The 21,610-nt window shown below is 39.6% G+C and overlaps 1 long non-coding RNA gene across 1 annotated transcript in view; it reads right to left on the reverse strand.

The window, feature by feature from the left end:
- The window catches only part of LOC105528273, an 11,640-nt gene extending 3,358 nt beyond the window's left edge, over positions 1 to 8,282 (reverse strand). Inside the window, exon 1 of the long non-coding RNA XR_001004335.1 lies at positions 8,103 to 8,282. This is a non-coding gene — a long non-coding RNA (uncharacterized LOC105528273). The remainder of the gene's footprint in view (positions 1 to 8,102) is intronic.
- Between the last annotated feature and the right edge of the window lie 13,328 nt (positions 8,283 to 21,610).

Consider the following 21,610-nt stretch of genomic DNA (forward strand, 5'->3'; position numbering starts at 1 on the left):
AGCGAGCGAGCGGAAGGGGGAAAGGAGAACAAAAAAAGAGAAGGATGGAGGGAAGGAGGGAAATAAGGAAGAAGAAGGTTTTCAAAGTGTGGAAAAGGTGGGGGGACAGATTATGCAGAAAGGAAAAGCATATCCTGGAGCGTATTCAATGACTTGGAAGCCAGAGAAAGCAGGCTCACTTAATTCAAGAAGAGATTACACATTCTAAGTGGTTTTAGAAAATGGGGTAGGGCAATTTCCAGGTGGCTTTGAACACGTTAAGATTTAATTTGGGAAGTATGATGTGTTAATGTAACTATTGTAGGCTTCCGAGAGGAATATTAAGATGATTCAAATGAATCAAGTGGAAGGAAAAATGTGAAACTCAAAGGAGTTAATCCAATGGAAAAAAACAAACCATACCGCAAGAAATTAAATGAAGGCAGGCCTAAAGAATATAGTCTTAAAATAGAAAGGCAGGTGCTTGTCGGGGTTTCTTCTATGTTAATGTTAATTGAGAGAAATGGGCTTAGAACTTAGATCAAGAATTTGCTTCTCCCACTGTGTAGCTTTTTTCATTCTTCAGCTGTTCTTCTTTTCTGTTACTGCCCCTTCCTGAAAATGAACTCCAGTCCCTACTGTTTTAGCATCAATGCAAAATATGTTAGTAAATACAGAACGTGGAGGTGGAATCAAATATAACTTTGAAGGACAACTGTTGGAACAAATGAGCTCTGGATTCACTGGTCCTGGAGTTGTTCCTATGCCTCCATACTTTAGAATGACTTCAAAAATTCTAAAAGCTGTAAAAGAATTTAGAGCCCAACTAATCCAACCCATGCATTTTAAATATAAGGGTATTTGAGAAGAGTTGTTATTAATGTTTCTCTTTTTTATTTTATAAAAGTTGATATGAATAAAATATACTTTTCAGGTAGACGTTAATTTAACTGAAGACCTTCTCATCAGCCTCTTCATCATGCTTACACAGCGAAGACGTCTATTAAGTCAGGCACACCAAAAGGGGTACACTATGACACATGACTGCTTTTTGCCCTAACCCCTAACCACTTTGGATATGCTGAGGATGCTGGCTCTCTAGATGGCAGGTATAATATGTTTTTCAACCTGCAAAATAACTAAGTGTGAAATGTTAATAGGTATTTTTCTAATTAAGCATGCAATAACTGATCTTGGATGAGTAATTAAATATACATCTTAAGATTTTAGAATGTATTATTTTGTGAACATTGACGGGATGATGGAGTGCTAAGCTCTTGATACACATTTGTAAAACTCATTTTTTTAATACATTAAAATGTTATATATTAAGGAATAACATTTCACACAATTTTTTTGTGGCTCATTTGGATATCTAATGATGGCAAATCCTTGAATACATGAGCAGGTGAAAAGCAAACCTTGTATTTCTTTGGTATTAGGTAGCTACACATTATGCAAATAGGGACTCCATTTGCAAATAGGGACTCTTTTCTAATAGGGACTCCATTATTAAAACAAATTTTGAGAAATGGATAGTATAAATATGTGAATGACCATATTCTAGGTGTCTACTATGAGTCAACTGTTGTACAAATCAGCTTTCTTTGGGCTCTATGCCTACTCAATTGCAATGAGTCATATCTTGTATCATCTCGATATAAGCCTCTCTTAGAATCCTTTTTGTCTCCCAAACTTATAAGCATAGATCAAGACCCTTGTATTGCCTTGCTCGGTCAGAGTCCTTCTGTGACCTGATGGTAAGGATTCTCCAAATTTGCAACAAGAGCCTCTTCACCTACTGAGTCGACTACCAGGCTGACCAGCCAACTCGCTGTTGCTCTGCCTGGGCTACTCCTTAATAGGTAGCTCTTCAGGGCTCAGTTCCCCGGAAGGAGGCTCTCCAGTGGGGCCGTCAGTAGACCTTGCACATCATGTCAAGACGTCAAAAGGGAAGTTGATGTTAGTGCATAAATAACCTAAGGCAGAGTTTCAGTATTCAACATGTGCCATGCAAAACAGTGAAAAACAATTAAAAAAAATTGCTGATTATTGTTACTGTTTTGATTACTTTGGTTAAATTAAAATTATTATCTCTGCCTAAGGTCATTTCCCTGGCATTCTATTTTGTTATTTCAACAAAGGAAATGAATTTCTTCTTAAAACAAATGAATAACATTTACTATCCTAATATTCTCAATTACTTCAAGTTATCTAAAGTCAGGAAAAAGACTAAATCAATCAAGAGTAGCAAATATTTTACAAATTAAGCAAGTGTCCACGATAATTAATTTCCAGCATCTAGGTCACACATATTTATTCTTGCATAAGAACACAGATTGTAGAGTCTTCATATTCCTATATTAATTAAAGAACTTTTTAAAAATAAGCTTATTTTAAAAAGATTCTACTAAGGAATCATTTCAATGATGAGAAATGCACAAGAAAAGAAAAAAAAACTCAAGTAGTCAACATGTAAACCAACAGACAACTATATGCACATTAGTATAATTACACATTGCAAATTATATCGGATGTATCTAATATCTAATTTTTTGAAAGCTGATTCCACTTGAGACTTCAATAACAGCATCAACATTTTGCAGGTGGCTCCTTCTGTATAGTATCCAAAGGGAATTATTCCTCTAATGTGCTTACAACCCTCAAGTAAAAGCTAAAGCTCTCTCTTAAAGGACCAATGAACAATGAACACTAGGAATATTACCTTGATAAAGGAAGGGGGAAGGGTTTCACCATATATAATATTCAGCACGGTTATTTATTCTGTTCCTTCTGTGCCCATGATATTTATTTGCTTCAAGCAATAAAAACAAACTTAAACAGAAGACTCATTAGAAAATGTGAACGAGGCTACATCTATATTCTGAGGCAGCGATATAAGAGGCTAAGGGTTGATAATTTCTTAGATCAATTGATAATAGAGAAATGTTCAACAGAATGGCAGATTATATCTTTGACTGAAGACAGAAAGCCCTACATTAAATTCAGCACTTCTAAAACATATGATTAATTTGTCCTAAAGAGGACACCAGATCAAAGCTCTGCTTTGAGAAATAGGCTTTTGTCCTCATCTTTCTATATGAGGTAATCAATCATCAAATAACCAAAATAAATTTGTGATCTGGGAGAACGAAGCATATTATTCAAGGTGATTGGATCCATTTTCTTGATTCCTCCTTCAAGATCTTTCTGCTAATTAGTCAGGGTTACTATTGAATTATTTAATTATCTGCACTTTTGTGCAATAAAATATGTTGTCATATCACATACTTTATCATGCTGTTGCAGTTCACACTTAATGATGCCTCTATAGTTAGCAATTTCCTTTGTTCTGCTCAGTAAGTGGTTTTAGAAAGAGGGTGGGCCGGGAAGGTGGAGTCCTGGGGTTTGTAAAATAAAATCATATATTCCTGGTCTACACGCCAAACTTTATGCATTTACATGAATTTCTTCTTAGAAATTAAGTGGCAATTCCATTTGTAATAAGCTAAGAGGCACAGGTCGGTGACTTGGAATGCAACCGCCACCGTGTTACTATACCTTGAACATCTCTCTAGTGCATTTCCACTGCAGTGCAATGGTAAAATGACGATTTAATTTTTTTTTTTTTCTAATCAGCAAGGAATGTCTTTAACAAGGAAGAAGTAAATTATGATAATTACTCTGAATGGTCGGATCCTTGAGCATTACTAATTAGCATTTATTGCCTGGATTATAGAACAATGCATGTGAAACCGAACTGCGATTGCTCTTTTACGTTGAAGACTTGAAAAGGCAATGGAGCAAAAAGCCAGCATCATCAGTAGTGTAGTCAGTAGTTTACATCTCCTTGATAGGACGCAGAACCCCTCACTTTGGAAACACATAAATATGGTCCTCAGTATTTATGGCCCATTCATTTTTTTTTGTTAGTCACATATTTACATAAGATATCACAGTCATGGTAGACTAATGAGAGGAGAAGCATTTTGGTTATGATGTCATTTTGGGATGATTTTATCAGTTGTGAGAGTTTAACAATAAGGAACATAAAACTTGCTGTTTCATAAAAATATGAAATTTTCCTGGAGAAATTTGGACTTAAAAATGGAACAAAGAATTCAGTTGGTCATGAATAAAATTTTACATTCACTTCCCCACTTTCTCTTAGAAGATCTACAGTTGGGAATAACCGATAAAAGGCAACTGGTTTCTGGCTTAAAAGCCTTTTTCATTAGGAATTTTCAGTAAATTAAAGGCTGAAATTAGAAAAACATTAGACATTAATCAACAGACCAACACCAGTTACGTAAATAAATGGCATTCGTATAATTTGGCAGTTGAAATTATTAAATAATCTGGCAGGTAGAAGGAGAGAAAGAGGAAAAACGAGCCGTTCATCATTCTCACTGCGGTCTCACCGTTTCCCTCCACACCCCATTACAGCGAATGAAGAGAAAGAACATCGTAAAATATAAAGCCAGTACTAAATACAGTCACTAGTCTTCCAACACCTTCCATGGATTCCCCACCCTGATCCTTTCTAGTTTGAAAGAATAAGTTTGACTAAATCTGTGAGGAGATTAAACAGGCTGGTGATAAAAATTAATTCTGCTGAATGAGCAAATGCATTTGGATTGCAGAGATGCAAATAAGATAATACTTTTCTTTTCCTTTGACATACCAAGAGGATTAGTTTAGAATGTTAAATTTGATTTTATTAGAATATATTAGCAGTGTTTTAATTAATACCAATCAAACATTTTCTTTCCCTGAGGCTTGATGTGTTCCTCACTTTCTAAATCATCTGTCTCTTTTTCACCAAAAAGCCCCTCTACCAAATTACCAAAGCCTTTGTTACATTCTTTATAATTTTACTGTATTCAATGGAAAATTATGAGCCCTTTACCTAAAGGTGTCTTGCCTATAATATTAGTTCTCAGGTGCTAGATTTAAAATGAATACTGTTCATTAGTACACGTTTTTTTTTGTTTGTTTTTTTTTTTTAAGGTAGAATTAGAGACTTGAAAAGAAATATCTTCTGTATTTTTCTTTTGGGGAAAAATGTTGCAAAAAGAGTTTTGGCTGGTTCATATTATTTGGCTTTATTCTCACTAGAGCTTCCTAGAGCTGTTAAATTTCCAACTGCCTTGGTTTTGAGCTGGCATTTCTTTGGAAACAGAGGCAAAAAAGGAATTTTTAAAAAGGAGGTGGGGAGAGAATCTAGTTAAAAATACGGTGAGCCAGTGTGCCCTGTGAACTGAATTGTAACTGTGTGTTCCAAGGAGGTGCTGCATTGCATTTCACTCATTATCCTCTCCTTTTCTCTCAAGCTTCCTGTCCTTCTGTGTCCGAAATCTCCAGTTCACTTCTTTCTCTTTTCTTCCCGCAACGCACCCCCACCCCAGTTCCCCGCCTAATTTTTTTTTTTTTTTTTTTATCTGCCAAGCTGGATTTGCACTTTTAAAGATCAGTATCAATAATGCCCTGCTTGTTTCGGTTGCACTCTCCCTTTAAAAGACAGCCCCCTCTAATTGATGCGTCTGGGCTAGTCTAGACTGGTAGTGATTGAACCAACCACCAATTATGTTATTCATTTCACTGAACTTCACTGATGGGCTCGGTGAGGAAGAAGGGGTGTTGAGAAACCTGCCCTTGCACTGAAGCAGTTGCCTGCTGAAATATAAAATCGGGTGTCGTTATGCACTCTTAAATGCCTGGGTGATCAATTGTATGATAGCAACCTCGGAACATGAGCAATCCACTTGAAAACATGTAAAAACCTGAGAGTGCCTTGAAATACAAACTAAAACACTTGTATTAAATTACTACCCTGTTATCAGTGAAAATCACAGAAGAATTTTATCTGGCATGTTTTTATTGATCCATGTATACATTTTCATAGGGTAAACTGCAGATATATTTTAACTTCAAAAAGCACCAACTGTTTTACAAATGTTTGATATGAATAATGTGGTAATATAGATCCCTAAGTTAAATAGATGCCTCGCTGTAATTTCCAAATACCTATGCATACACATCAGCTAAGATAGGGGAAGTCATTAAACCATCGAATATAAACTAACGATGACTCAACAATCAAATAACTATTTTTTTTTGAAGCACATTCAGACTATCAAAGACTGGAAAGTAATATTCGAATATTACTACACAAGAGGTTTCAACAAAAGACACGGTGCAATTGTTGCATAGTTCATATTCTCAATTCAATTTTCTCATACAAAATGGTTTCTTGATTGCAATTTGGCATTAATGATTAAAATTGCAATAAACACTTAAAAAAAAAAAAAAACAGGCAAAGAACAGTTTCCCTAACCTTCAACTGCACATATAAAACAAGGCTACAACCTATATAAAATCTTAAGAAGAAGAAAGCATTTGGATTGGGCGGATTTAGGTGTTTTTCAAACATAGAAGAGAAATGTTGGCCCAATAATATGAAAATTGTTGAAATGAAATTTTATACTAGAATTTTTCACAACAAAGGAAAGGTAAGTTACTGTTTCTCTTCCCCAACTATGAGACAGACCTAAATCACTGAAATTATTCGGTTATAAAAAGTTACAGCTCAAGAAAACTACAAACTAGGTAATGCTGGCCATTACCTTAAGAAAGGATAATTTTAAATGTACTGTTTGGGTGTTATAAAATATTTTTGGACTGAATTTAAGTACTGATAAAATTTTTCTTAGTTTTAAAGTGAAAAACAGTATTTGTTACTCCGAAAGAATATGATAATTGTGTTTGCTGTTGTTGTTGCTTTCATTTTACATATTTAGAAGATTTATTTCCAATCTTTATCACCTTTATATCCATGAAGTATAACATTTTATAAAGATACCCAGCAAGGAGGTGGTATCCCTTCTTTTATTTTTAAGAAATCTTGCAAATTCATACAAACTTAATTTTTATTAATACTATAAATTCTATCCTTTGTGTGGAATTGCAAGAATAGAATTTTAACCTATTAAACTTTTAGTCCAAACTCTTAGTTTGCCTTTATCTGCGTCTGTATGTTCACTGTCTAGCCATCCATGATACACATGTGTGGGCACTGAATATATAATATATTCACATGCCCATTTTAATTGGGCACAATTTTAAGATTAACTGTGGAGTTTGAAAGTTGGAGGCATGGGGCATGCTGGGACTTCAGCTGAGATGTTCTGAGGTCAAGCACCAGGTACTGAGCTGTTCTTGTTACGCTCGTATACTACTGCGTGTTGCTCTCAAGGAACAGACCAGGCAGATGAGTTCCACAAGCCTCAGGCATCAATAACATACATACATGTACATAGCAGCCAACACGCTATTAAAGCAGAATATATACCTACTTTAACAGAAATTCAGGAGCTGCCACTCTCTGGTCACCTGATCCCATCTAACAATGAAAACCTCAGAGGTATACTCAATCACTTCAGACAAACTTTCTTTTCTTTTGTTTTTGCTTTAAAGAATAAAGTTCCACCAAATTTCCAGGATGCAAAAGCACGACTCGCAGCTCCCAAGAGCCTAACCCGTGGATTTAAACGGTAAACATCACAAGTTAGGGTCTCAGGGACTGAGAGGAGCGCAACAATGTTTTCTTTCTTGAGACAAAACAAAGCAAAACAAGAATGACAGGCAATTTCTGTTCGAGGTTCATAACTAAGACGCAACAAACAGGTGGTATGGTATTTCTTCTCTAAGCTCCTTTCCTTCACAAAATTGAGATTCCATTTAAGCCTAATACATACATACACACATACGCAGTGTCTGGGGGCGCATATACAATTACGCACATACATACAATCACGAGTATATCAGAGAAAACTCTTTCAAGATTTGGGCAAAACAGTTGACTAAAATGGAAAATAATATGAATAGACTCAGAAATGCCCACGTTTTTAAAACCATAGTCTACAATAAGGATTTCGTGTCTCTTCAAAGCTTTAATTTACGACTAGCACAAATGACTGAAGAGAAAATAGGAGGCGTCTCTTTCCCCCAGGGCAAGCATGCCGCATGCGAAAATCATAGAAATCGGGTTTTCAAAGGAGAAGACCAAGAAGTAGGATTCAGAGGCTATGGAAGTGTAAATGCGAAGAGCGTTCTGAACTCACCCATTCGAAGCGGAGCGGGGCCCGCACAGCCTCCTGTGGCACCATCCCGAGCAAGGGGGGGAAATGAGAGCTCTCAGTGCGCTAGGCTGGGCGAGGTGTTTCAATAGAGGACGGAGAACGGGGGCGGGGAGGGGAGGCGGGGGCAGGAAGCGATACACCAAATCTCGAGACTGTAACTCTGTAGCTTATGCTTTGACGAGAGAAAAAAGGGCAGTTGGGTGGGAGTGGAGGGAGGGGCATGGAACAAAAAAAATTTGGAAAATATTCACTTAAAAAAAAAAAAAAAAAAAAAAAAAAAAAAGGGAGTATGAAACCTCCCCAGAGCTGCTTTCTGAAAAATTTCTTCCTTCTTTCTTTAGCGTGCACTTTGCCAGTCCTGCAAACGGAGCCTTCGTCTGCATCAGCTGCTTGGCTGAAGTCAAGGCCAAATCACCAAGAGCGAGCACCAGGCTGTCATTTGGTAGACGCGAAGTGGGAAGGGCTGGGTGCGGGCTGGGGAGAGACATTCCCCCCGCACCTCCCGCTGCGGATTCTTTGAAGCCTTTGGCCAGTATTTCAGAGGAATCCGAAGCATAATTCCCCTCCATCTTCGCAGACAGCCCCTGGTTCTGTACCTGATAGATTGTCGCTTTCCTCATCAGACTGGAAGTGGGGCTTTCCTGTGCCGCCTCCAAAAATGAAAGGAAAAGGAGAGGAGGCGGATGGGAAGATGACCCTGTTTCAAATGTTTCTTCTCCTTTTTCTTTCTGTTTTCCATTTCATTCCTTTCTTCTTCTTGTTCTTCTTTTATTCCAGGCCTGAGCAAGGTAGATGGCTGGCTAGTCAAAGAGAATGACAAAGCAGCCACAGCCAGGAAGACACTGGAGAGGCCTCAACGCACTTAGTAAAAATGCTAAATATTTTTTAGATATTTCCATATGCAACTAAAAACAGTTAGAGCTCCAGACTCTCCCCCTCCCCTCCTTTAAAAATAGAATCATGCTAGCAAGACAGCTACATTACGTCTCTTTTCCCTCTGTACAGTGTCTGTTTAGCACCCCCCCCCCACCCCCACCCTCAAGACAACTTTTTTCTCACCTCTGTAGGTTCTTCTCAGGCACAATCCTCCGTTGAGCTCAGGGGCTCTCCTTTTTCTCTCCCTTCCCTTTTCCTTTTCCTCTCAGAAAAGCTAGTCTGTCATCATCACACCTAGCTTCTCTCTCGCTCGCTCAACCTCTCTCCCTTTCTCTTTTACTATTAAAATATAATAATAATAATGGCCCTTTCGACATAGCAGCATGAAGTGGCTGCCTTTGAGAAGCACATTTAATCTTTACTGGCTCCCCTAGGCTTCAGTGAAGAAGGAGAAGGCAAGGGAAAAAAAAGAGAGAGAGAGAAAAAAAGATTGTAAGGGAGGCTGCTGACGGACAGCAGGCATCAGGCACAAATCAGCGACAAGTTGAATTTTCCTAGACCACACTGCCCCCTTTCTTCTCGGCTTGCTCCCTGGGCTCCTGGAAAGCCCGAGTGTCTGGTTACAGGAGGCAACGGGTCTCCTTTTGCCAACCATGGTGCAGATTCCTCGCATGCCTGCTTAAATCTCTGGCAGAATAAGAAATCAATATCCCCCTCTAATCACCTTTAGCTCTTCGATGGCTTCCCCCCTTTTCTGAGAATCCACTTGGCTCTCCTCGCCGCTCCCCCGCCCTGCCGGTCTCCTACATACAAAGCTTGCAGCCCTGTCATTTCTCACTTCCTTCCATATCTTGGAGACAAGCCTCTCTTCTAATATCCTCTCGCGCTTGCTCCCTCTCTCTGTTGTAGTGTGTTTCATCCCTGACTTGCAGTGCTGGATGCACTAAGGCATCTCCCTGACTACTAATGAGGCCAAAAATACATCAGCAGGTCAGGGGGAAGGCCAGACACTGTATTATACAAATACAAAAAATTTCTCAGCCTGCTAGACCTAGAGATCAGGTATCACATTTTCGAAAAGGCAAAACAGGGAGGGAAAGAAGTGAGGAAGGGAGACCACAGTGCAGTTTCTCTGCCTAATTGTTTCACATCCTAGGGGAATTTAAAGCACACATGCATGTATGAGCGCAGGTGATGGATTCTGTGAATCTTCGTGACTTTTCTTTATGGACAGAAAGTCAACAATGCCCAAACATTTCTTTGCAATCAGCATTTAGCGGGATAAAAGAGCAATGATTCAGATCTACATTTAAGATACGTAGACACTCTGTTCAGGCATGTGATGACTACGGTGCTAACATTCCCTTTCCTTCCAGTGGCTGGGGTTTGCTCGTTGACTGTATTTGCGATACGTACTAATTTACCATCTATGTGCCCTTGGATTTTGAAATGAACTCGTCAGTCACTGAAGCTCATCCTAACCCTTTGCTTTCACTGCAGACATTTTCCTTATTCCTGAAGCATGTTTTTCCTCTTCAAATGTCCGACAGACATATATACACTTCATCGATCAGCCTCAAGTCCCCCAATAATGACAAGTAATATTTCAGATGACAAAAAAAAGAGGCACAAGAAAAAAGGAAGACATCCTAAGTTGATTAGGGGAGCATCTCCTATCATTTCTGTTGGCACTCATTTTTAAAGCTCTGCTATGCAATGATCCTTTAAAGCATGGATCTGCCGAAAATTAGGGTCTCTACCTATCTGTATACACAGTGGGTATGTTGCCATTCTAACCCAATTTTTCTGGCTAGAATCATGCAGACAACAGGCAGTGTGGTGTTAAATATAATGTCAGATTCTGTAAATAGCAAGGAAAGGGAGAAAGGTATCTGAGGATGCAGGTTTCCTCCAAGTCAATGTTTTTAAAAGATAGTTTCTTTGTGCTCAACTCAGACATAATTGTGCTTTGTCTCTGACTGTGAGACCTGCAGAAGCATGCCTAGATGCCAAGGAAAAGGAGAAGAAAATGCACAAATAAGAAGAAGATACAGAGAGAGGAAGAAGGGAGAGGAGAGAAGTAGAGAGGAAAGGCGAGGAGCGCGTAACAGTTAAAGGCAAAAGGAAAGTGTTGGATTTTTTAAATACTTTTTTTTCTTTTTGTCATTATTGGGAAGGAGAAAGAGGTGGTTGCCAGGAGTTGGTGACTAGGTTAGAATCTTTTTCAGATTTGGCTAACGGGGTGTTTTCACTAGACTGATGGAGAAAAAAGAAACACGCTAGAATAATCATGAAGGGTGGAGCTGTTAAAAAAAAAAAAATCTTTGACTCACTGGTTGCCTCCCTGTACACCAAAATGAATCACTCCTAACCAGAATCATCAATTGTCTTAGAGTACTTCTATATGAAGGCCAGACTATGGGAATCATGTCATTGAACCCATTTTCAAAGGGAAAGGTAAATAGAGGACGAGATTCCCCGAGACTCTTTTAAACCTCTCTATATTTGCAACAATAGTTCAGCATGATTTTCACATAATAAGCTAATTTGCCCTTGCCTGTATTCACTCTGCTTACAAAGATATACAAATATATAGCTTATGAAAGTTTTGCTATGAACACATCATTTTCTCTATACAACTCAGCGATGTCTTTGGAGGATACTTATTTCAAGCAGTTAACACCTGACCCCAATTTCTGTGGGTAATTAGTGAGCTAGATAACCACACAAAGTGGGTAATTATTTAGTACCCAAGGGTACGCTAGAAGTGGGTAGTGGCTTTGTTAACAAAAGCACATCTCTAATTATTGTATCTATGATGGGTGTTTTAAAAATACCAGTTACTATATCAAGTGAACCATGATAAATAAGTGAACTAGTTTGCTGTCCTTAGCATATACATATGTATCTTCTATCATGGTTAATAATAGTTACCTCTCTTGTATGGAGTGTTGTGAAGATTAATTAGTTAACATCTGTAAGACTCTCAGAAGATGAAATATTGCTAGAGGCCTTTTAAATACAGTATTATTATTGTTATTATTACCTTGGCTAAAAATCCCAGGAAGGGAGAAATGGAGAGGGTAAATGTTATTGTCTGGTCTATGTCTAAGTTTGCAAATACGCTGAGATCACAAACATAATGAGTTTGATTATGGGGAGTAGTTTCCTACCTGACAGAGTCTAACCCACGCTGTAATAGAAAAGGCAGAAGATATTTCATTGACAGCTGGCTCTGGTTGGATCTGAGGAACTGGGATAGAAGTGGAGGGGAAAGGGAGGAGCAGGAAGAAGGAGTCACTGATGGGCTGGGAGGAAGCCGAATCTGCTGGACCACACCCTCCTTCCAAAGTCTTTCTATCCTTCTCTTTCACGAGCAGCAAATAAGCACAAAAACACCCAAAGAAGATATCTATGCAAGTCCTGGGACAAATTCAGCATAATGACAATCTATCTGCCAGTTACATAGTATTTCTTCTGGAGGAGAACCATCAGCACAAATTATTATAACAAATGCACATACATTTTAAAATATTACAGTGTTGAGAATAGGCACACACAGATCAACTTCAGATAACTTTAACCCAGGTTATAAGCAACGATGAAGAAGCAACTTTTAAATTGCTTTTATGAATCACTCTCGGGGGAGAAGAGGGTATTATTAATTTTTGCTGAGAAAGAAAGAAAATAAAAAAGAAAGGAAAGGAGAAAAAAAAAAAAAGGAAAAAAAACCCCCATGCTTTCAGGGACCTAATTCTGGAGAACAACCAAGCCTTGAAAACAAACAGCAACAACAACAGAAACTTACTGCTGCTTTCCCTGTAAATGCCCATCTCCTTGAGCTGGCTGTGTGGCTCTGGCTGAGGCAGGACAGACAGAGGCCTCTTGGAATCCAAATCTTCAAGTAGGCTCACCACATTTTTTCTTTCAAAGCAAGGTTGTCCTGGGGATTAACCCTAGGAGTCTGGGAGATGCAAGCATGTGGGGAGGGTGAAGAAAAAGATGCAAAGATGTTGTATTCAGTCCAGTTGACGGCTTCCAGGGAATAGAAAAAGGAAAGGACCCCATGCGCCAGCCAACAGGTACCACTGCCGAAATCTCTGCTGGAGGACGGCCTTTGGGACACGTGCTTGTGCTGTGATTGGAGGTCAGTGGTGTGATGAGCACCTTTTAAGAGTTTGGGAGCAGAGGGAAAATTTCTCCAAAAGCCACCCAAGCCAGGCTTCTGACCTGGAGCCCAGTACGTGTCACCCCCTCTCTGAGCTCAGAACTACAAAGGCTGACTGGCATTCTCCAACCCGCCCAGCTCCTTTCAAACCCACAGACTGTGCCAGACTGGCCCCACCTCCCACTGCAGCAAATTCTGTAGCCCTGCTCCATGCTGTGTTGTAAGGAGCCAGATTTCCGTTTTAATTGTCCTACCTGGCCGTCCCCTCTGCCACTACCCCTGGCTCTTGGTTCCTGGCATGGTTTCAAAGGCCCAATCAATGGCTTTCCCTCCCCCATCGGAATCTTAAACACTGCTAGTTCTCCCTTCTCCAAATTTTATATCTTTCAAACTTAAATGTTTTTATGTCTTGTACTTTCTTTCATGTCTGGCCACCACCACCTCGTTTCTTTGGACCCTCTCATTCTCTTGTTTGACACTTTTTTGCCATGTCCTGTCTCATATTAGGACTGAAAACCCAAACCAAAAGTCAGCTGCTAGCATCTTTCCCTTCTCCTCCCCCACATTATATTTAATGTATCTGACAATCCAATGCATCTCAAGGCATGTCCTAAAATCTCACCTAAAAAGAGTTGAAGCCAGCAGACAGCAGGTGTGTATGTGTGTGTTAAATAACCTAACTATGTGAATGTAGCAGGAAAGAGCCTGATGCACATGGGTGGAAGGAAGAACAGAAGAAAGGAATCTGGTATACTTGAAAATATTTAGGGTAAAAGCAATGAAAGCTAATTGTGGCAAGAACTTACAGGGAAAATACCACACACAAACACACATGCATGCACACACACACACATATAGCTTGTATCAAGCAACCATGCTGAGCAGTTAAATCATAATACCCTAAGATTATCTGATTATCTGAAAAAGTATTTACCATACTGTGAATGGGAGAGGCAGGGCCACATGGTTCTGCAGCTGAAAGCTAAATACAAAAGCCTTCTAGAATGGATTGGAAGAGGATGGCAAACTCCTATAAATCATCTGCCTCCCTCCACCCTTGTCTGAGCTTAGGGGTTAAGAACTGTTATAGCACCTCTCTTTTATTTCCATCATGATTTTAAGCTTATTATTACTATTCATTCTTTAAGATATTTGTGCCCTTAACCTTACTACTTAGATATTCATGGCTTTCATGTTGCAAGTCCGTTCTCTGTGATACCTCTAACACCTATCATTGAAGTTCTTCTCTGTGTCAGACACAGGTAACTAATATCTCATTTAGTCCCCAAAACAGCCTTTAAAACGTATCATCAGTGTTTTACAGATGCAGAAAATAAGGTTTGAAATAGTTAGAATTGCCCAGCTCATGGGTGGCACTGCTAGGATTTGAACCCAGGTCTAATTCACGGTCTTTCCTTTGCGTCAATATACTCTTTGACTCCTGTCCTAGCGTAAATGACACTTTCTGCAGTTAGTCCCCTCAAACTAGTTTAGTTTCTTCTCCTATGCATTTTCCATAGCACCCTATACTTACACTATGTTAGCATTCATTCATTCTTTTTATTTTGCTGATTTTTATCTAGTTCATAATTACTGACTACTTAACTCTATGTCGGGCACTGTGCTGGACAGTGAAATTTCTTTAGCCAGAGGACAGGAAGTGATGCTGTAGTACTGGCATCATCTGTGTACTATGCTACTCCATCTCCCAACTCTAAGATCACAAAGACAGAGGCTGTGACAGGGTCTCTCTGTAACCCCAGTACATGGCACAGCACCTGTTACACAGCAGGAGCTCAGCAAATCATTTCAGAATAAATTTTTATGCTAAGATGGCTTTGATTGTAACATTTTGAGAGAGCAATATTCATGCCTAAATAACCCTTAAAATGCTTAATAAAATGCCACATAAACGTGGCATTTAATAAATGGTAGATTGAAACCTTATTTTCTAAGACGGTACTCTGGCTGAGGTCCCACTTATAGTCACGTTTGTGTTTCTGAAAACTAGAAAATTGCTCTGTTTAATTCATCCCATACGTTCTGAAGTCATGCTGTTTCTGTTTGAAGCCAGTCAAGCTCTGTCTGAAATCTCTCCAATCGGTAGAGTAGGAGGTCATGTCAAGTGATAAACTGTCCAGGGTGACGTGGCTGTGAAGGACTATTTTGGGCTACATGTGAGGAGGGAGAGCTCTTACACTTTTAGAGTGTGTGGCTAAATCCAGATCTGAGATAAGCAACACAGCTCAGGGTGCCCTCGTTTCAGAAAAAGAAGTTGAGAAGATAGAAATGGTTCATGACCATATGACCTAAATGACTCTAGGGTTTCATACTGTATATTCTGAAGAAAGATTAGGCAATTCTTTATTTTGCCTAAGGAAAGAATATCTAAGTACGTATAATGGCTACCCTTGGCAGGCTAGCTTCTATCCTATTCTTCATCTGAGCAGTTCTTGTCTCTGAATAGAGTTAAGCAGGGGAATATATGGACTCCATTCTGTTTTCCACTAGCATTGACTGACTTTGGTTACAAATATGTTACTATCTGTACTAGACTGGGATAATATTCATTATGTTAACCTAGAACACAGTTTCTAAAACTGTATCCTTTGGGGCATTCCTGGCATTTCCCAAGGCAAAACTGGATGGGCACACATCATTCTACTCTAAAGGTACTTAAGATAAAGACGATCTAAATTCCCTCAGCAAGAGTCTTCCACTAACTGGCAAAAATATTCCTCTTCCTATGATAATACTCATCATAGGAAGAGGAAGAGGAGGCTCTAGACCAGTAGGGGGCAGTGTTTGGTACAGGCACTCTATAGCTCAAGTGGTCTCAAAGGAAATCATCTGGCAGATTTTATACCCGAAATCCACATCATTTCCAAGTGTCAGGCTAAGTAGAGTCAGGAAAAATACTTGGATTTTTGCCTAGTAAAAAAACTGCTTTCATTAGTATCTTAGGGGAAAAATGAATGCTGACCTAATCCTTCAGTATATATTTAGTGATATTTATTGATATGAATATATAAAATAATTCTGTTGCCTCCTTGTACCTCACTGGTTGAGTTTCAGAGGACTTTTCCTGGCTTCCATCCTAATTCCATAGAAGAGCTGGTGCTTATCTGATGGGCCCAGGTGGTTTGTGAAGCTCTCTGGAAGGTAATCTATGGCCCATTGATTGCATTGGGGCCCAACTCTACCAATTTGTAGGAAGTACATTTTAGCAGCCTTTGGGTTTTAGGAAGTTGAAGGAGAAAAGCTTCTGTCTAACAATAGGTAATCAGAGAGAGAAAGAGAGACAGAGGGAAAGAGAGACAGAGGGAAAGAGAGACCATTCCCCTCCCTAAGGTGAGATGCCTATTACCTATGCACTAAGTGGATTGAACCTAACATTATAAAAGTCATTATTCTTGGCTGGAGGATGTCATCTAAGAGCCAAATGCTATTTTAGTCTAGGTTCCCTGCCATTCAGTCATTAGGTTTAGGCTGGCAAGCAAAGAGGGATATTTTTCGCCCCTGGGACTTTTGAAGATTGTGATTGTAAGGCCAAGAACCTATAGATGATATTCAAGCAAGCATACAGACCAGGGATTTGGTCTGGAGTTGTCTGTATGGTTTTGAAACTGCTACAGATAGCCTGGCAGTTGGGAGGGAAAGAAAAGAGGTGGAGGAAGAGTAAAGAGACATCTTAATGATGCCTAGGAACCATGGCATTAATAGGACTCGATTTGAGACTGTTCTCCTCTCAAATAGGGTCTTATTGATGCCATGGTTCCTAGGGATGTCTTTGCTGACCAAATTAATGCTCTTTTGAAGATAGGGTTTCTTTTGTAGTACTCATAACCCCTGGATCTCTAAGTATTTTCCTATTACCTAGGAAATAGTAGGAAATACTTAGAGAAACACTTAGAGAAATACCTAGGAAATACTTAGAGAAAATAGGCAAGAAGTAGATAGGGCAATGACTCACCACTAAGTAGAATTAGATTGTCTTGGGTTGGTGCAAAAGTTATTGTGGTTTTTGCGATAAATTTTAATGGGAAAAACCACAATTAATTTTGCATCAAACCTAATAATTCAGATTTCAGGGTTTCCAGTCATCTCCCAACATTGCTGTTCAACTTTTTATTAATGTTCAAAAAGTCAAGACACACTTCTTTACTTTCAAACATCAGATTTTTACATTTTTTTAAGCTACTAAGATTCTAAAGGTTTAGGAGAACGAAAGGGAGAAGCAAATATTTTCATATCATGATTCCTGTTTCATAGTTGGGAACTGAGGCAATTAATGACTAAATACTTTTCCTAAGAAGGTTGTTACAGCACCAAGAATAGAATCTAGGTCTTTCATTCAATCTAGCTGTTATGAAGAAAAATGAGCTAATATGTATAAACTGCCTCGAAATCATTCAAAGAGTGGGTTTGTGTAAATCTGAGGTGTCGTTAATAATCATACCCTGTGCATCTTAGTTCCCCCATAATTAACTGATGACAGCACAGTAAGGAAGAGCTTCAACAAAATGCGATTAGTTTACTTGAGCACTTGTAAAATAGATATGTGTGTCAAAAGTGCTGAGTGTGCAGAAATAAAATTAAAGGAATACAGAAACATATTTTGAGACATATTTTTGGGTCCAAGGTGCAGCGGAAGTATTGGAATTCCCACTGAGATTAAAACAGAGAGTATGTAATCCTAGCACTTTGGGAGGCTGAGGCAGGCGGACCACAAAGTCAGGAGATTGAGACCAACCCGGCTAACACGGTGAAACCCCTTCTCTACTAAAAATACAAAAATAAATTAGCCAGGCGTGGTGGCGGGCACCTGTAGTCCCAGCTACTCGGGAGGCTGAGGCAAGAGAATGGCGTGAACCTGGGAGGCAGAGCTTGCAGTGAGCCGAGATCATGCCACTGCACTCCAGCCTGGGAGACAGAGCGAGACTCCGTCTCAAAAAAAAAAAAAAAAAAAAAAAAAAAGAGAGAGCAATGAGTAGCGGGCACCCTGGAGAAACCAAGAAATATTTTAAAGGTGGAAACTGCTACCTCAGAGACTTTAAATTCAGCACATTCTACACTTCTCAAGGAGTCTCCATGCCACAAATAGCAGTGACATGAATACCACAGGAACTATGTCGAAGGGAGCCAGGCCCACCTTCTGGGGTCTGCTGCTTTCCCCTTTACGAAGGCCCATTGCACGTTCCAATCCAGGCCAGCACTGAGCAAACCAACTACCGTTTGCAAACAACCTGCACTCTAAAATCTGGGGGAGGTAGGTAAATATTTTTCACATTCTTAAGTCTTTATTTTTTGTCTTAATTTTTATTTTGAGTCAGAATCTTGTTCTGTTACCCAGGTTGGAGTGCAGGGGCACGATCGTGGCTCACTGCAGCCTCAAACTCCCTGGCTCATGCAATCCTTCTGTCTCAGTCTGCCAAGTAGCTGGAACTATAGGTATGCACCACCATGCTCAGCGAATGTTTTTATGTTTTGTAGAGATAGAGTCTCACGACTTTGCCCAGGCTGGTCTTAAACCCCTGGCCTTAAACTATCCTATGGTCTTGGCCCCCTAACGTGCTGGGATTACCAGTGTGAGCCACCGCTCCCACTCAGCCAAGCTTTTAAACATTCACTGTGATGTTATGACTACCTAGCCCAGTTCTGGACTGTTTGATTTACAGGCTCATGGGTCTATACGCTTAACTGTGCATGATACTTACAGGTACTGAATGAGGACATGTGTTCATTTTGATTCAACTAATGCTTACCACTATGTATGCTGCATAATAGGTGCTTTGCAAATGATTGTTTATTCTGCACTCTTCTGGAAATTTAATATAATCTAGGTTGTAGCATTATGGAGCACAGACCAATCAACAGATTGAACTCACACAAGGAATCTTTAATTGATGATTTTCCTTTCTTGTCATGAGTTGAATGACCCAAAATCCACATCTTATAATTTATGGAAAAGTAAGAAAAGTCCAAAGGTAAGAAAGGAAAAAGCATACTTTGAAAATAAAAAGAAAATCTGGTTAGTGTTTAGATTCTGTTTAGAATGTGAACAGTGATTTGGGTGCTTCTAATAAATAGTTAGGAATCTACCTGTCAATGTCTTTTAATGTTATTTTTATTCCTTTTAGAGATGAGGTCTCACTCTGCCCAGGTTTGAGTGCAGTGGCGTGATCCCAGCTCACTGCAGCCTCAAACTCCTGGGCTCAAGTGATCCTCCTGCCTCAGTCTCTCAGTCTCCTAAGTAGCTGGGACTACAGGTGAGCACCATCATGTTTGTCTCTTAATGCATTTTTAAAAACAAAGTGAACAGACAAAACAGATCGGAGAACCAAACTAGGGGAGGAAATAACTGATGACCAGCATGTTCACCCCAATTACTCTACATATGCATATATCTCTTGAGTCCCAATGCCTTGCTTTCCACAGTGCAGTAAGAAGTATTTGAAGTACCGGTAAATTAGCCTCGTTAAGGAAATTCATGAAGAACTGATGAGGTAGCTAAAGACTGGCGGTGGGCATGGAAGGGAGGGAAGAATTCGACATTTTATTTCTCTTCCGTTAAAAACAGGGAGTGTTTGGGAGGCTGAGGCAGGTGGATCACCTGAGGTCAGGAGTTCAAGACCAGCCTGGCCAACATGGCAATACCCCGTCTCTACTAAAAAATACAAAAATTAGCTGGGTGCGAGGTCAGATGCCTGTAATCCCACCTACTTGGGAGGTTGAGGCAGGAGAATCACTTGAACTTGGGAGGCGGAGGTTGCAGTGAGCCGAGATTACACCATTGCACTCCAGCCTGGAAGACAGAGCAAGATTCTGTCTCAAAAAAACAAAACAAAACAAAACAAAACAAAAACAACAACAACAACAAAATAGGGAGTGCTTACCCTAGAAAATATCAATGCATAAAATGAACTTCTCTGTCCTTTAAATAAAGGGGACAGAGGAATAAAAGCAGAAGAATTATTACATGATCTGCTCAGTCTTTTTGTCTCCTTTCAGTGATCTCAGTCTCCCCTTTCTCAGCACCCCATCAGCACTGTAAGCACACCATGCACAGGAAATGTCGCACTATGATTGTAATTAAGACTTGGAGAGATATATCTCCCTGTGTCTCTAACCCATTACAGAATGACTGGCACACAGTAAGCTCTCAGTAAATGTGGAATATAAAATGAGTTAGGTCAACGTGAAGATAAAATTTAAGAGCTATAAGATGAAGTGCAAGCACAACCATGTCCAAAATAAGGAAAAGTGAGAGCTCAATTAGATCCAGATTCTGGGCTGGATCTAATGGGACAGGAAGGGGTAAAGAAGAGTGTTCTGCGTGACTCCTCCATCCTTCATGAAGATGCTAAAGTCCTGCCACTGAGTTATACACACAGAGTTGGAATCTGGCCCTGGGGAAAACCAAAGGCTGACATATCCTTGTCTGGTCTGCTTACTTCAACTTCATTTTCTATTTCTGGTGATAGTGGTCCCAAGACACATGACCCAATGGAAGGAATATAGAACTGCAAGTTAAGAGACATAGGTTCTCCACTTAGCTTTGTCACAGTGACCTTGGACAAGACATTTCACCTCTCAGATCCTTAGCTCTCTCAACTATAAAATGAGAGGATTACACTAGACGAACTCTCAAGTTCCCTCCAGGGAAATTCTAGAATTGCATAGTTCCTCTCTCTGTCTAGATTCCATTCTCTTACAAGAATATTTTCTTAACAGCTATGATTTAGATGGAATTTGGATTTAGAAAATAAATAGAGCATCTTAGCTGATGTTGAAAAAAAATTAGAGTCTGAATATACACAATGGGAGAAGAGAGATACGAAGAGTCCCAGTATGGTGAAATTCATCATAGCAGATCGGGTCACGAAAAGGGGATTCCCATTTAGCTATCTACATATCTCCTGATGCTCGAATGGAACAAAGAAAATTCGACAAGGTTTCTGGGCAACAAGAAAGCATGTTGTTGTGAAGGGACGAGAATTCTTTATCCCGTTTCACAGAAAGGAAAACTGAAGCCCAGAAAAGATGGATAACTCATTCAAGACCACACTATGATGGTGAAGCCAACTTCCCACCCAATTATGTTGTCTGAATTTGTCAACAAAGAAATCACCACTGCTCCCAGTGATCATGGTGCCACAGCCCAATAAAACTGGGCAACCCCAGAGCCAGCTTCACTCTCACGATCTCTGCTGCAATCAGACCTGCTCAAAAATTTCTGTAATGTATATTGCTAGAGAAAGTAACTGCATAAATGACCCAGAGAGGCTCCTTAGAAGATTTCCTGTGGTCAAGATGCTTTCACTGGCCTCGGGTCAAGAAATCTGGTTTCCATTCCATTGTCTGTCACTTGAGGCTCTTGCATATTAATTTCCTTCTCTAGTAATCAAAAAACTTTTGAGAGAAACTTATAAAATGTAAAATGATC

This window comes from Mandrillus leucophaeus, unplaced genomic scaffold (assembly GCF_000951045.1).
Source record: "Mandrillus leucophaeus isolate KB7577 unplaced genomic scaffold, Mleu.le_1.0 Scaffold71, whole genome shotgun sequence".
In the NCBI taxonomy this organism is placed as follows: Eukaryota; Metazoa; Chordata; class Mammalia; order Primates; family Cercopithecidae; genus Mandrillus; species Mandrillus leucophaeus.